The 12,742-nt window shown below is 42.5% G+C and overlaps 1 protein-coding gene across 3 annotated transcripts in view; it reads left to right on the top strand.

The window, feature by feature from the left end:
* Positions 1-2,176: 2,176 nt before the first annotated feature.
* The window catches only part of chd7 (chromodomain helicase DNA binding protein 7), a 99,449-nt gene continuing 88,883 nt past the window's right edge, over positions 2,177-12,742 (top strand). For all 3 annotated transcript variants that reach the window (XM_080778275.1, XM_080778276.1, XM_080778274.1), the window contains exon 1: positions 2,177-2,459. The gene's annotated coding sequence lies outside the window, so the exon portion shown is untranslated. The remainder of the gene's footprint in view (positions 2,460-12,742) is intronic.

The following is a 12,742-nucleotide window of genomic DNA, read 5'->3' as shown; positions in this document are numbered from 1 at the left end:
GCAGCCGGTGAAAACTAGAGTTCTCAACAGGCCCGAAAATGAACTGGGCTGGCCCGAGGCCCTGTCTGGCCTTACAATTAGAACACAAGGGTCCATATATGGGCATTCCCCGACCTGTTGTTTCAGCTCTTCTCACCCACAAGGCATCTTGGTGAATATTATTGTGACATTATTGATAACTCTTCTTTAAGGCCTTTATCTTGATCATTCTGCTTTAGTTTGTCTGTAATATCAATTAAAGTATAGACTGCAAAGTAGACTGACAAGTGACAACAAGAGGCAAATTGCTTGTACAATATAGAATGTATATGTTTTAAGATTGTGAGATCACATAGTGTTAGAAGAGGATCAGAAAGCTTATATGGAGGAGTATGTGTGCTAAAATGTGAAAACAAGCAATTTGTGATATAATTTGGAAGTCCCAGTATCTGCGTCATTCGCTATGACCTATTTTCCTCTGGTGGAAAACACTTCATGGAAAACTTTTATTACTGGAGGGATTTGTCAAATAGCAGAGACAGATCCTCAGGTGGAAGCGTACACGTGATCAGCCTTTGACATAACTGTCATTAAAAAGGAATCTGAAAGGGAGGGTGCACATTGTTATTTTCCAAGCCATAATTATGTCCACTTCTAAGTGTCATTAACTGTCTATAGCAAGATAAACTGAGCACACCTTGAACCATCAATTCAGATAATTTGAAACCAGTCTAAGATTTATTTTCCTGGCTCTACCACAGCAAACTAATGGATTAGTTTTATCACTGTCTGATACGGTAGCTACATTTTAAATAATTATATTGGAGCCTATTTACTATGCCTATATTCTAGAATTAGAATATAAGATAGACAAAAATAAAAGATTGAAAATACGAAAGTGAAGACGTGGTGTCATTGAGAATGAAATAAAAACGAAAAGCCTACGCTCGAGATAAGTGTGCCTGTGTCTTTAAATGGCGCTCTCCTGTGAGCCAGGTTGTTATGATAAAATTACCGGCCGCGTCGTCGTCGGGGACATCCGGGTTACAGCCGTGCTCGACATCTCTCTCTGCAATGCATGTTGCAAGTAAACATACATGATAGGATTGAAAGAGAAACGAAAAGAGATGATACATTAACGAAGCAATTTAACTCTATGGGCGAGTATAGGGCGACGGTAGCTGATACCCTCTTGAATTACCCATGCTTTCGTTGTTGGAAATTAACATTAAACACACACTTTATTTCACACACTTTATTTATTTATTGTATTATTTTTAAGTTTGCATAAGATCATTCAAAAACTGCCCCAAACTGAAGTAGGCTGTTGAGATATATAAAGAGTCCAACTGCGGCCTAAACAGGCCTATGTACAGACAGGCGTGTGTGTTTATTTTGTGATTAATCCCAATAATAATCCATGTTTTGACTTTTTCGTAGGCTATATTAAAGACCCAGTTGTTGAATTGCATTTCTTGATGCGCTCATTTGAAATTTGTCTACTTAAATTATTCTGTATCCAAAGTTGAGGAAGATGCTGCTAGTAATACTATAGCCTAGTAGTAGTATCCAGTCAATCCAGATGTAGAACACCTGTCCGTGCAAAGCTCCCTCCATGGATGAATTGGACATGGAGGGCCCTATTGTAAACAAGTGTAATGCTTTATGGTGTCGTCCACAGTTAACAGTTTTGTTTTGAGTTGTGCTTGAAATGTACTGTAATTCTCCAATCTAGAGAAGAAAAAGAAAGAAAGAAAGAAAGAAAGAAAGAAAGAAAGAAAGAAAACTTATGTCTAGACTATAAACTTGATTTATTCAACTGTTCCGGTTTTACATTTTGGCATCTATTTAAACGGGTCACAAAACCGTCACAACGATACACTACAATAGCTACAATAATATTAAATACAATCTCTCACCGTAGAAAACAAAAACAAACAAAACAATGTCACTTCATCGCTGATTTAGGAAAGAAACGGCATAATCATTATCATGCGCACACAAGCGCAACATTATTTCCCATTTTCAATTAAATGAAATAATTAAAATAATAAAAACAAAAAAGAAAACTCCCAAAAGCGTCACACATGTGAGCACATTGGGGTCAGTGACCGCGCACGCCGCATGTTTATCCATGAGAGGTCCTCGGGAGCGCGCCCCCTGGCCGAGGAAGGTGAGCGAGTGTCTGGAGGGGAGGACTCGGGAGCGCGACCAAGCCGAGGGATCGATCGGATTAAACTCGATTTGAGTGAAATTAACACAAAGGAGCGAAGAGCCCGCACACTACTCGGCGAGGTCGTACATACGAGACACGCCGGAGAAACATCTAATGAGATATACAACTTGAACTTTTCCTGTTTATTTATATTTAAAAGAAGGACCACGGTGGATTTTTCGAGCAAGCCGCGGAGATACTAAACCTACTAAACGAGGAGTTGATTTAATAAAAGAAAAAGACCCGAAGTGACCAAGCTTGTTGGGTAAGAGAAGCGATGAGCTTTTTCTTTTTTTGTTGGATGATTCTATTTCAAATGCGATCAATCTAAACACAGTTCACGGGGCGATGAGTTGTTTGTAGCCGGGGTGATTTTAGAACCATTTTCATTTAGATTAGAGCCCCGATTGGTAAGTAGTTTTCTCACTTTTTCGTCCTCATGCAATGAGACTTTTTTTTAATCCTTCGCGGAAGGAAGTTGGGAGTCGGTGCCTCGGCGGAGGAGGCTCTCTCATTCAGAGGAACTTTTCTCAGACACCGAGCCGGCTTCACTGGACGCTTTGGACGGCGTTTGTTGTGTATTTCGGGACAGAAAGTCATTGAAAGGTCCGCGGCGGAGCTGCCATGCCGACATGCTAACAATAGCAACTTTAGCCTCGCTGCCACCCGCATCATCACCAGCACCACACACACACACACACACAAGCCTCCCCCTTTAATAAACGAGTTCAAAAGTGGAAAGGAATATTTTTCCACGCAACGTGGCGGAGTATTATTGCCCTCTTATAACCGACTCTTTTGGCGACTTGTTGAATATTGTGAAGGGTAAAGAAGTGTTGGACTTTACTTTGGTTTCTCCCCCCCACACACCACACACACGCGCACACACACACACACACAAACACACACCGGGTCGTGTGTGTATGAGTGAGTGTGTGTGTTAGCCTGGTTAGCTCGGGTTAGCTAATTGTATGTGTTGCTGCTGTAGGAGACACGAGGTGGCTCGAGTCGAGCGTAGAGGTGAGTCACTGGCCGACTGAATGAGAGCAGCTCCTCGCCTGGCGGAGCAGCCAGCCAGGGAAAACCCCCCACACGGTTCTAATAAGTACGGACACCACACCATAACGACGAAATATGTCGCTCTTTGTCTCTTAAGTTTTTAACTGTACGAAACCGTGGGTTGCATTGTACAGGGGATAAAGTGTAGTTTTTTGGTTGGAGGGGGGCAGGATGGAGTGTCCATGGGGCTAGCTCAGCTGTGTGGTGTTATTGGACAGAGAGGAGCTGGGATTATATTATATATAACCTAGTGTTATTTCCAATTAAACCACGTAATCGTTTTGTTATACTACATCTAAAACTAGACTGTTCGCCCGTTGTTTGGGAGGATGGTGTCCTATAATGTAAGAGAGTAGATCCCGAGGAGATGAGCGATTCGTTCCACGGTCCAGACCAGAACGACGTGCGTACGAAAAAAAGGCTTTCATATTTATCATGCGACGGGTCGGTGTCTGTCGCTCCAACACAAGATGTCTTTTCAACAGCAAAAAAAAGTATCAACATGAACCCGGTCGACACTTAAAAGTTTATAATACTACTGTATTGTCGGATGGAAATGTATTTTTCCCTATCTTTTGAGTACAAGGGTTGCGCGATGAAGTTTATAAATTAGCCATCGCCGGTGATAGGCTAATTAGCCATGCTAGCCGCTGGAGGATAGCCCACTGCTACAGGACAAGAACAGAAGTTGAGTTAGCCTGTTAGCTGAGCTCACACACTGTTCGTCCTCATTGTCTTTAGGCCACTACTATATTTTAGCCCCAAGAGCTAACTAATAATAACCCGCCGGGGCTGTTAAAGGAGCTATCCGATGTTATTGTGCGCTGGAAAACCACCTTTCATTTCGTCTCGTTTTTGTTGTTGTTGAGCTAAACAATAAAGTTACTTTTGGTGTTATTTTATAGTCTACGTGTACCATTTCCGCTTGTTTAAAAGTTTTGATCATGTTTGTGGTGAAAATGTGTGGCGGACTAAGACGTTTTTTTGGAGGGGGTGGACTTGTTACTCGGGTTGGTTGTTGGGAATAAAACAGTGAAACACCTGCCATGTCCTCGACATTGTTGCTTTACTGCAATGTTTCTTTGCACAACCAATCAGTCGGGTCATTTTCTCGTTCTTTCTCATCTATTCTCGGTCCGTTGCGCGATTAATTAATGCCTTTCTCCATGACGTTTTCTGTAATCGGTCAGCTTGCATAACGGTTACCCAAAACTTTGACTCGCAATCTGCGCCTTATGACATACATTTTAAAGTAATCATTGTGCTCGATGACATGTTTGTATTTTGCACGACAAACGGAGCATCCACTCGACTCCACTTTTAAATGTGATGATGGGTTTGTTTTTCCCCTCATCCTGGCTGCCATAGCCCGCAGCCTGCTCCCCCCACTCACTCTGCCTGAGCGTGTCTGTGAGCCAAGATGGCAGCTAGTTGTGTTCAGCGGGCCACAGAGAGAGGCAGAGATAAGAGGCCCCGACCGTACACACACAACAGATGTTCGGCACTATTGTGGCCCCTCTCTCTATTTTCCAACCCCCATCTCTCTCTAACTCGTCCTTTCTTGTGGTCAGGGTTGAGGTACTTTTTTCCGAATTCTGCTGCTGCAAAGCTTACTTGACTTGTTTGGGGGGCCACACAGAGAGAGAGAGAACCGGACTGGAACTTTTTCCAAGGCCAAGTTTATCGGATTCATTTTTGGAACATTTTAGGTCCAGGAGTGTTTTGTTTTAAAGGATTCGTTTTTTAAAGTATGTTTTGAAGCAAGTCACTCTTGACTCTTTAAAATCAGAACAGTGGGGATAATATCTACGTAGATGTCATTATGGAGGGGAAATCCCAGCATGGAACAATACTGTAACTGTTGGATGGTTCACTGCACTGCTATGTCTCGAACTGCTCTAGAATCTTTATTCAGTTCCCAAATTGCTGACCACGTAAAACTCACTGGAACTATCTACAAACTTGTCATGGAATATTGCCCTTGAATATCATGTGGGTCCTTAACGGTTTGTATTGAATTGGGCACTAGGCGACAGGCGTAGTCTTTGACTGTCAGTACTGCATGCTGGGATTCCCTTCCAAAGTTGTTCTCTTGAATTCTCTTGACTCCGTCTGAAACCAATGCTACAATAGGTTCTCCTAAAACAGTTTTAGGAGATACTATTGTATGTTTACAGTACACTATACAGTCCTTTAAGACAGTATAGTGTAACTTTAAAAACAATGTAACACCAGTGGTTCTTCACTGCCCACCATGCCCAACACCAGCCCAACATGGGCAATAAATACTACCATAACAAAGCTTACATTTTGTACAGACAGTACTAATATTAAGAGCTTAGGCGTTAATGCAATGCTGTATGGTTCAGCGAACAATTTCCCCATGTCCTCCTGTAATCTATATATATATATCACACCCTTTATATATGTGTGTGTGTGTGTGTATATATATATATATATATATATATATGCACACGTGTACAGTAAGTTGACAGAATGGGGGATAGACATGGAGTGACACAGCATAGGTTGCCGAGATCAGAAGTCAAACCCACGACAGCCTAGGTGCCTGGACCGCTGGGCCAGCCCGGGCCAAAACTGGAGTTTATTTGAATGACTAAATGCAGTCAGAAATAGTGAGACTGTTTTCCAAAATATCCTCGGTGCTAGGACCCTGGGTTTGCAGCATTCGCTTTAGTGGTGTAGGCCTATATTTGCCTATAATGTTTTTATTCTTCAAAGTCAAACAGAACTGTGACTCTGTGAATCACAGTTCTAACAGACCAGAGGTGTCAAAGACTAAATTAATGTTACTTTATTATTAACGGCTATAAAAAAATCTTTAATGGCAACCTAAACCAGACATGGTTGGCTTATTGGGATGGCCATAGCTGAATGGGTACTGAGTCAGACTAGGTAACAGGTCCCTGATTCAACTCGCGGCTACAGCTTTGTGTCGAAGTGTCCAAGACACTTGACCCTAACTGCTCCCCCTTGAACACTCATCTAACCATCTAAGCCATCAGCTGGGTGAAGCTAAAACAGATTCCCCACTACGAGTCCTTAATCATGTCTTTCATAGGTTATGCCTTGATGTTTATCTGTTTGAGTGTATTTATTTATTCACATTTCAGTCATCACCAGTTTAACCTTTCATGCTAATAAAGTGTAATATTCTGTGTTTCTGTCCCAGGATTGGCCAGAGTAAGTAGGCTAAACTTTTAAAATCAGAGGAGAAAGGGCCAATGGAGGGCTAGACAAAGGCAAAACAGATGTGTGCGTGTGGTGACAGAGGGAGAGGGAGATAGTGTGAAGACAGTGGCACTCCCATTGGCATGCAGAGAGCACCATGGCCTCTGTTGGATGACACAGATGCTATTGTTTCACTGCTAGTGAAAATCGCCATTGTGTAGCATAGCATGCCTCCAAGTTTCACTGGCTTTCTCTGTACTGTCTCGTTTTTTTTCTTGCTTTGTCTTCTGTTTTATTCAGTTGTCTGTCTCTTATCGACAGCACATCCTTACTGGTGGTACCGTATTACCTTACTTGAGCCGGACATGTTGCTTTTATGTGATGGTGGTGGGGGAATCGATTGATGGGAAAATCGCGATAGTTTTTCTTTCCATGATCTTAGTTGACTGGCCTTTGCAGCTTCCGTAGTGTGCAACAAGCACTGTTTCTAGTGGACTCTGTCAGTTTCTCCTTGGCTGCTAAAATGGAGTAGGTTTAGAATTAGATACAGCCGGCTCTGTCTTCATTGACAGCAAGCGTTTTTTGGACGCATTGTATTTATCTGCTTCTGTCTTTCGCTCGATTTCCCTGTGTCAGTACGTCACTGTGTGTGGAACAGACACTGTTGTTGTGATCTTTAGAACTCTCCACAATAACAAGACAATGTTGGTGTAACAAACAAATTAGCTGGAACATCAACAATTGATTGGGAATTGTTTTGAATGGAGAATCAATTTGGAATCGAATCGTGACTAATGTCTACATTGAATCGAATCATGGAATTACCGGTGTACCGAAACTAAGATCACACCCTTAAGTCGTTGTCACAATTAGGCATGCCCATGATTTCCATCAATGAAATGCAATGAAAACGCTCAATGAAAATGCTGTGAACACAAACATTGGCTTGTGATTGGCTGATCACCCCATCGCGATTTGATTGGCTGAGCAGAGTGCATATTGAAGATTAACTGAGGGCATAAAAGTGTAGACACCAAAAGTGATTGGCCGGAATGACATTTGTGATTTTATTGGCTGAGCACGGAATGTGATGTATGATGATAAGAGCGCACCTCACTTCACACGAGTGATTTATTTATTTTAAATCAAGGAGAATATCACTAAGCAGACTGTCTGAAGACATCAGCTGGGCAGCTGGGGTATTTGAATATTATTGTTCCGTTTCCCTGTCTATCCTGTAGACAGGGAAACAGCGGGCGGCGGTGGCTCAGGGGTAGAGTTGCTGGATGGCAACTACAAGTTTGCCAGTTCGAACCCGGGCTCCCCCAGAGTTGGTTTCGAAGTGTCCTTGAGCAAGACACCTAATTGTGCTGGTTTGTGCCTTGCATGGTTTCCGCCGCCATCGGTGCGTCAATGCAATGCACAATCTATGTAAAGCGCCTTGGATAAAAGGTGCTATATAAATGCACCATTTACCATTTACTGTATATTTCTGTTTTAGCATCCCTTTCCTCTTTAGTTCTGAACTTCTGTCTCTTCTTCTGTTTGGTTAGGCACATTGACCTGTAGCTGCTGTGTTAATCTCATTTTATCCTCTGCTTCTGACCCCCCAACACACACACACACACGCGCGCGTGCACAGTTTGTGGTGGACCTCAAAGCAAGTTTTCAGTCAGTTTATGTGATGGATGGAAACTAGGTCCATCTCTGGGTGTGGGATGGAGCGGTGTTCTGTAATTGGGATCCTAGGACGAAGTTGATCAAAGGGATAAAGCTACGAGTGGACATTTTAATAATGTCGGCTCAACCCTGAGAATAAAGTACTATCTCAGCCAAGGTTGGACACAGTTGGGACTATGGAGTTGACCCATTATTGAGAGTTAAATAAAAGGCCATTATTGTAGTCGATAATAAGCCACTGTCATATTTTACAGGACGAGTTAGGTCACAGCACGGAGCTCCCAAGTTGAATCAGTGAAAGCATGGCAGACAGACTGATGCGTTTTTGTCAAAGGAAAATGTAACTTCTTGGATTTGGGAATACATTTATTTTACCCAGATGCCAAATGTGAAACATTAAAACTTAAATGCAACACGGCATCAAGTTCAGTAATGTCTTTTTATCTTTAATATTGTCTCGTAGCTCCAAAACCGTTACTTTTCAGGAAAAATGATGGTGAAATGGAAGGACAATTATGAAATAGCAACGCAATGTGGGCTTGTAGATCGGCTATTTTCCACTGCTTTTGCTTTTCACTACTTAAGCTTGACAGTCTTGTATGACGAAGTTGGCCGTTAACACATTCAGACCACCTGAGGCCGATATCTACGTATGTAGGATTTTAAAAATCCTAACGGTTTTCTGAAAAGCTTATATGCTTATAAGCTTATATTATATTTTTTGTGTTTTTTGTAAATTTACGAGTCCAACCCTACTTGATCATGCTCCAGTGTCCCACACATCAAAAGTAGATCTACAAGACTGAAACATAGCGGTTTGAGCTTATAGATCTGCTTTTGAATCCTGAAAAGCAACAGTTTTGGACATATGAGGTTTCCACTTTACAGACCATGTATAGCTAAAATCTAAAATGACACAAGCTTTCCCGGTTTTAACGGGTTGAAGGAGTAGTTCATCCAAAAAATGACTTAATTTCTATCAATTACACACCCCATGAAGCCTTGAATTCACGGAGCATTTGTAATTTGATGACTGGCAGTGCCTCCGTTAGGAGAATCTCAAAGAGTCTCCCCTACTGAGTCTCCTACTGACTGATGACCTGGACTGGTTATCAGATTATTGGCTTAGGAATGTGACAAACATCTACATGAATTCAAGGCTTCATGGGGTGAATATAGAAACTATGTACTTTTGGGGTGAACTACTTTAGGTGACGGAAAAAACACAAATTTAATGTTGAAATATGGTGAAACAATGTATCTGCCTGACACTAAGGTTGGACAATATGCCAATTTTTTTCACTCGCACATCGTCTGTCCAAAAATCGTCGAATGATGATATATTCGTGTTATAAAAATAAAGTGAGAACAGCTTACTGCGGGTCGCAAAAAAACCCAGATTTTTGCGGCGCCGTTCGCTACGTGTTGAGAGCTTGTAGATCTGTCTGTTTTTGCAGTGCCAGTGTCAGGCCAGTCGGGGTACCAAGTAAGTACCATGTGTGGTTGGTGGAGTCGGGTGGACCCTCCATCTGGTTTTCCATGTGATGCCAGTGTCCACTGTTGGTGTGGAGGGGCTTTGTGATATTATTTTGCCCGTGGTGTTGGAGATGCATCTAGGTGCCATGTGGTGGACATCATGATTGTGTTCAGTTAAAAGATTTGCTGGCTGGACTATTTTCACCAGCTGGTGCTGCTTTACAGTCAAAAGTGAACCCATGGTAATAGTGTCATAAACGGAGCACTAGTGTTAGGGGTGCACTGTGCAGCCATTTTGTCTCCTGTCATGTGTCATGGATGTCAGCCCTGCTCAGAGAGATGTGAGTGCTTCTCTTGCTTTCATCTATTGCTCTGCCCCCCTCCTCCTGGTCATGTGGGCAGGTTCTCACTCTCTCTCCCCCTCTTTTCTCACTCCCTTCCTCACTGTCACCACCTCCATCCTTGCACTCTCTCCAATCTCCATCCTCTCCAGCCAAAAGGTTAGCAGGGGACTGGAGCGGCATGGTGACATTCAAAACTGGCCGTCTGTCCCCCACCATCTCTCCCAGTCTAGTTCCATTTGCCCTCTTTCCACACCCTCTCACTGTCTCTCTTCTGTCATTCCTCCCCTTCATTACTTCCTCCATATATCTCTCCCTCCCTCCCTCCCTCCCTCCCGCAGTGGAGGCCTTATGGACCAAGTGCTGTGCCGAGAGTCGAGCCTGGCATCATTACACCTCGAGTGTTTGTGTGGGCTGTCGTGTGTTAGTCTTAATGTGTGTAGGTGCGAGAGAGCATCGAGTACATCTCCAACCTTTCTCCCTTTCTGTGTGAGTACCAATCCATCCGTGACCTCTGAGTGTTTATGTGCGTCATAGCTACCATTTATATTTATCATCTGCCTGCTCCATTGGACCATCTAAACTTATCCATCTGAGTGCAAACTCCAAGAAAGGGAACGTAAACAATACTAGTCTCCATTGAAAAAGGATGGGAGTTCAATGTGCCATAAGAGAAACAAAAATTGTCCTTTACAACCAGTGTTCTAGCATTCCCACAGAGCCCCCTAGTTGGGGCTGGTTTTCTTCTATCCACGCAATGGTCTCATGTTTTTACCCGTTTGCATCCCTGGGGTTGAGCCGCTCTTTGTGGCATCCCCTTCCAGTAAGAGACAGGGTTGGTTTTCAAGAGGGGGACTGTCTGGTGAGGTGAGAGATGTCCCAATGACGTTTTTCCTTCAGAAATGGTCCCAGCATCTGATCATGCTTATTTGGTGAACAGTGGTGGCAGGTGGTGATGGAGAAATGTGAGACTTAGAGTTAAGAGTCGTATTTGAGCGCACAATGTAACAAAAGTGTCTGCTCCATTGAGCACTGCTCTGCAAAACGGGCTTGTGTCTGTGTCCCAGGAGAGTACTTTAGCCCACAGCCTTGTGGGAAGGCCCGAGGAGAAGCTAATTGGTTGTTAACTCGGAGGCGGGTGGGATGACGAGGGGATCTGACCAATCTCGGGGGATGCTGTCCAAACCTATCAAGCCCATTGGTCTAAAAAGCTTGTCAATAGTGATGATTGATTGGAGAGCTGTGGGAGTAGAGGACTAGAGATCCTTTACGTAGACTGGGTGTGTGCAGGGGCAGGTGTACTGCTGGCGGCTTCAATGCAAAATCGCGTGTTGTAGTTGGTATTTTAATATTTTGATTTGCTAGTTTTTAAAGGGAGGTTTTGCACAAGCTTGTGAAGTTATTTTTTGTTTGGGAGATTTATTGTAGAAAGTATCTGTCCCCCCTTTCACAAATGTCCCCAGTAGTACTCTATAAACACAACAGCTGGTGTGTCCTGAAGGGACTGAAACGACTCCACCTTGGTGATAAATCATCACAGAGGGTTTTTCAGACTCTTGTCCCTTTAGGTGTTGTTATACCTCAGCCTCGTCTCAACACTGAAACTACAAAAAGTGAGCTGATTACTTCTTCTAAACGTCTACTTCCCTTGGCCTCGCCACACAGCATGCTTGCATACAAGACGGCCAAATCGGCTCTATTTATAGTCTTGAAAATTGTGTGGCTTAATCTTTACTGCATCTAAATATGAACCAATGACTGCATGAAACTTTATTGACAGCCGTAGCCAGTAGATGACAAACAACAATTAAACACATACAAAACAGTTACAAATAAATACATTGGTTCATAAAACATAAAATATTTATATAAAATAGAAATGCTGGGTCTTGGATGAATGGAATGGCACCAAGTGGTCATCCGGATTATTTGTTTGGGCCCTGTAGCCCCACACACAAAATGAGAGAAACGCTATTAGTCATGTATATTCAGTTTCAGACTAGGGGCAATTTACATTCAGTGCATCCCATTCAATACACGCCAGTAATTTACTTAACGGTATCTTTTCCTCGAAGTTCTTGATAGTTTAAATGTTGTATTCTACTCAAACATGAGAAATTCTGAATAAACCCCCAGTCCTTTGATTCGTATTGAAGCCAACTGTCACTCAAAGCAAAGCAGTAAAGGGCAGACATGATGAAAAAGGCAACCTGCACCCACCTCTCTGTTGGGTGCCCAGTAGGTTTGACTTAATGACATTTGGAATGTTTGACCAATTCAAAGACTAGCATCTTGCATTTGACGTTGAAAGCAATTGCTTGAAATGTCGTCTGTACTGTAATCCATGGGCAGAACCAAAACAAAAAGACATTAACTCTGGCTGCTGTACTATCATGTATGTACTTTATCTAGTTGCCAATTACATAACTTTTTATGTTAATGTAGAGAAGAACGAAACGTTAGATTTTCTTTTTATAATTCATGTATATAAACGAAGTGGGTTTTAGCTAATGTCGGTATGTTTAGTTGCATGTTTATAAGGCAACAGACAGCTGCATCATTGTTAGGACTAGGGATGGAGATCATAATTTTTTTGATAACGAGCACCTTATCGATCAGGCTTATCGGGCCGGGTTCTTATCGGACCCACGATCGTGCATTTTCTATTATTTTGTGGAAAGACTTATATTTTACAAGGGCCTTAAAATACAGTGCCTTTCTAACAGACGGAAGACAATTGTCCTTTTTCAAGAATTGTGCATGTAAATGGTAAAGCGACTTTATCAAAGGTGCTTTAGAT

This window comes from Protomyctophum bolini, assembly GCF_963924005.1.
Source record: "Protomyctophum bolini genome assembly, chromosome: 12".
Classification (NCBI taxonomy): domain Eukaryota; kingdom Metazoa; phylum Chordata; class Actinopteri; order Myctophiformes; family Myctophidae; genus Protomyctophum; species Protomyctophum bolini.
This window is presented reverse-complemented; position numbering and strand designations above follow the sequence as displayed.